The 3,751-nt window shown below is 44.8% G+C and overlaps 1 long non-coding RNA gene across 1 annotated transcript; it reads left to right on the top strand.

The window, feature by feature from the left end:
- The first annotated feature begins 726 nt into the window (after positions 1-726).
- LOC308476068 lies at positions 727-3,546 on the top strand. The gene is made up of 2 exons (XR_013985672.1): positions 727-1,931; positions 2,194-3,546. It is a non-coding gene; the product is annotated as an uncharacterized lncRNA (long non-coding RNA).
- Positions 3,547-3,751: the final 205 nt, after the last annotated feature.

Below are 3,751 nucleotides of genomic sequence, written 5' to 3'. Positions count from 1 at the left end.
GCAGAGGGCAGGGCTGCCCTGGGCAGGAAGAAAGGGGAAACGGATTGCAAGGAGTGTTGATTTTATTTATCTTTTAATGCTCCGTGCATCTGCATCTAGTCTTTCCCCTTTCTAAAATTTATTTGTTGGCCAGTGTTTTTCTTTTTGTAAATCTACCAAAGAATAAAATTAAATCAGGGTTTTCTTAAGGGGTTTTCTTAGGAAGGTGGCGGGATGTCAGTGCTATATCTTGTTGGTTTAGTGATTGTGGCATTCATGCTTCTGGGGGCGGGGACACACACAAAATGGGGGTCAATTGGAGGGGAGTGATATATGTCTCTATTTTCATCTGAGGAATGTTGGAGGGTATTGTAAACTATCACAACATCCCTTAAAGAATTCTGGGAGCTGTAGTTTGAGTTAAGGGTGGTGCTGTGGGTTAAACCACAGAGCCTAGGACTTGCTGATCAGAAGGTCGGCGGTTCGAATCCCTGCGACAGGGTGAGCTCCCGTTGCTCGGTCCCTGCTCCTGACAACCTATCAGTTCAAAAGCACGTCAAAGTGCAAGTAGGTAAATAGGTACCGCTTTCGGCGGGAAGGTAAACGGCGTTTCCGTGCACTGCTCTGGTTTGCCAGAAGCGGCTTAGTCATGCTGGCCACATGACCCGGAAGCTGTTCATCGGCTCCCTCGGCCAGTAAAGCGAGATGAGCACCGAAACCCCAGTGTTGTCTGCGACTGGACCTAACGGTCAGGGGTCCCTTTACCTTTACCTATTCCTGACAGAGATACAAATTCTCAGAGTGGCATAAGAGCCACTCCCCCTTTCACATGAAACTCTGGAACTCAAGGCAGCATACATAGAGTTTCGGGATGGCCTCCCATCCAGGCCCTGACCAGATCCATGCCTGCTTAGCTTCAGCAAGATGGCTACATCCTGTGCACTCAAGCCACCTTTTCACTTAGCAAACTTTGCACTTTTGCTCCTCCCCATCTCTTCCCCTCACCCAACACCCACTGTTCATGCATTTGTTTCAGTCAGAACCTTTGTCATTTCTTCAAAGTGCTCAGAAATGTGACCTAGTTCACAATCAAGCAGTGCAACATTTGTATTTTCATTAAAATAGCTGCATTTTTAGATTTTTTTTGGGGGGGGGGAATATTGGCAAAACGAAACAAAGGACAAGTGGGAAATGAATTCCTTGGAAACACAGTGCGATTCATATTTCTTTTACCTGAAGGTATATCCGTTTTCTTAAATAAGTTTTTATAATTATGTGATTGCTTGAAGATACAGAAATGTTAAAACAAAACCCTCAGTTTAATTAGAGCAGCCTCACTGAAATTCAGTTTGTGTCTAAAAAAAATTCCCAGCTGTTTCTGAAATGCCTGGGATGAGTTTTTGAAGGTGTGTTGTCGTTGTTGTTTTGCCACGCAAGTAGACTTTTGTGATCATGTGAAATAGGGCTCTTTTACACATTTCATTTGTTGTTCTAGGCAAAGCAAATGAGATTTCTCTTTTAATTTCATCTCAGCGCCTTTTAATTAAAAGTCTCAAGATTTGTTTTCTCTTTGAAAAAATTCTGATACAGAAGAGTTCTGGTAAATCATTCAATGGAGCTTGAAATTTTTCCAAGCAATGAATAAATTTGTAAATGCTGATGGCTCCAGAATGCTAAATATATAGCTGGTATATATTTAAAGTTGAAAGCTGGGTGAGGGGAACATTTTAAATGTTTCTCGGGGGAATATTAGTAAAAAGTACCAATTAATTCTGGTGATTAGTTTTCTTTTCCTCTGATACCATATTTTCCTTCATTAATGCCTCCTTTTCATTCTTATAGGAAGGTTATTAAAAGCTTCCTGAAGAAGCAGTCTCCTGTTTTTTTGTTGTTGAGCCATTTCCTGATCAGCTGGTGAAGCAAGCGGGAGTAGGGAGATTGTCTGGAGGGATGTAAGTCTCCCCTTCCCATGATCTCTTCCCTGGCCGGCAGTGCCCAGCTGGTTGGGATTGCTAGCATCCACCTGCCTCGGGATGCAACGGTGGAGTGTGCCTTTGGGGCTAAAGTCAAACTGTTGGAAGGTTACAGCGCCTGCTGTGGCTGTAGAGACTGATAGGGGAGAGACATGTTTTGTTGCAGCTGGGGAAGATGAAGGCGTCCGGTTGTGCTGCTGCAGATTCACCATGACATTTGTTCTTTCTGCACTCCTTCCAGAGGTCATTCCTTCCCTGGTCATTGCTGTGGCTACATGACCTGACTGTCTGTCTCCAGAGACTGCCGTCGTCTGCAAGTGATTCCCACACAGTGGGGTTAATGTTGCCAGCCTTCGTGCCACATTTGCAGATGTCTTTGCAACACAGATTTGGTCTAGCTTCCCCTAGAGCAAACCATGGAAGATTCTGCCATTCTGTGGACATGACTAAGCCAGCATAGATGTCGCTGAGACAGAAGTGTGAACAAGCTGGGAATGGGGGCTTGTGAGAGCGCATCTTGGTTGGAAACTCAGTCCTGCCATATGATGCATGGAAGGCGTTGAGCATCGCTCCTGGCGGGTGAAATGGGGAGAACCAAACTTAAAACTGGAAAAATGAGAAACGGAGAGAAACTGAAATTGACAGATTCACCCACCCTACTTCCACCATCTTTGGTTGTGGCCCCACCTGCGCAGCACCCAGAAGGCTATTTGTGGGGAAATGTGGTCCTCTGCATGAAAAAGATTTCCCACCTTTGCTTCTTTCCAAAATGGTTTCACCATTTCCTTTTTAACTCTGCACTTGTGATCAAGACATAATTGTGGGCTCCTGTTTTGTAATGTCTGCCTTATCAGTTCACATTTGTAAGGCTTAGGGAAGCAGTCTCGGTCATTGACTATGTCTTCGAACAACCCCTGCTAAAATTGCCTCCTGGCCTGATGCCACCCGCCATGATTACATTAAATGTATTACCATAAAACCTCGGAGTTAGAGAACACTTTGAGAAGAGAGGGAGTGTTTGTAACAGACTTCAGAATGCTCATGGCCATCGACTCATTAAATGTTCTTAACTCATTAACCATCTTGGGGTTTGCCCCCCCCCTTCTCTCTTTTTAATTGATTGAGAAGCTAATTAAAATAAACATTGTGCTATCTCATTAGGAGTGTTAGTCCGGGCATTTTGAAATGTTTGCTACAGTTTCTCTCAACCGTAGGTAAGCTGGGTGCCATAACATTGTCTGGTACCTTGAGCCTTGCAGCGGCAAGAGCAGAAATTGACTCTGGCTGTGAAGCTGTGGTGCATTTCACTGTTGGAGTGTTGTGGGTATCAAGGAGTTAAACACTCTGTGCTCATTGGGAATGCTGACTCAACAGCATGTGATGACTAAGCATCACAAGACATGGGGCGTTGCCTAATTGATCCATTGCCAGCTAGTCTAAAGAGGCATGGTTGACTTTAGGTGGTAGGGGTGTGAAGAGATGACGGCTTCTCCCCAGAATGTAATTCCACCTGTAGGCTGTGTATCCTGAATGTAAGAAGACAGCTTAACAATGCTGCAAGACTGTAACTGAATAAAGCCTTACTGAAAATCCAGCTTGAGTCCTGAATGCTTCCTGTGGGGCTCTCGTACTTTGCAACCTCCATGTCTCTCTGGAGGGGTGGTAAGATCTCCAGCAAGATTACAGTGGTTCCACCTGAGCCTTCTATTGTTGACAACCCCAGTCAGATGGGAGGCATATCTGTCCCAAGAGAGAATGGAAGAGTGCTCCATTGGGGGTGAAGTCAAACCATTAGAAAG

Source organism: Podarcis pityusensis (assembly GCF_964106645.2).
Source record: "Podarcis pityusensis genome assembly, chromosome: 4".
In the NCBI taxonomy this organism is placed as follows: Eukaryota; Metazoa; Chordata; class Lepidosauria; order Squamata; family Lacertidae; genus Podarcis; species Podarcis pityusensis.
The sequence above is the reverse complement of the archived record's forward strand: the minus strand, read 5'-3'. Positions and strand labels throughout refer to the sequence as shown.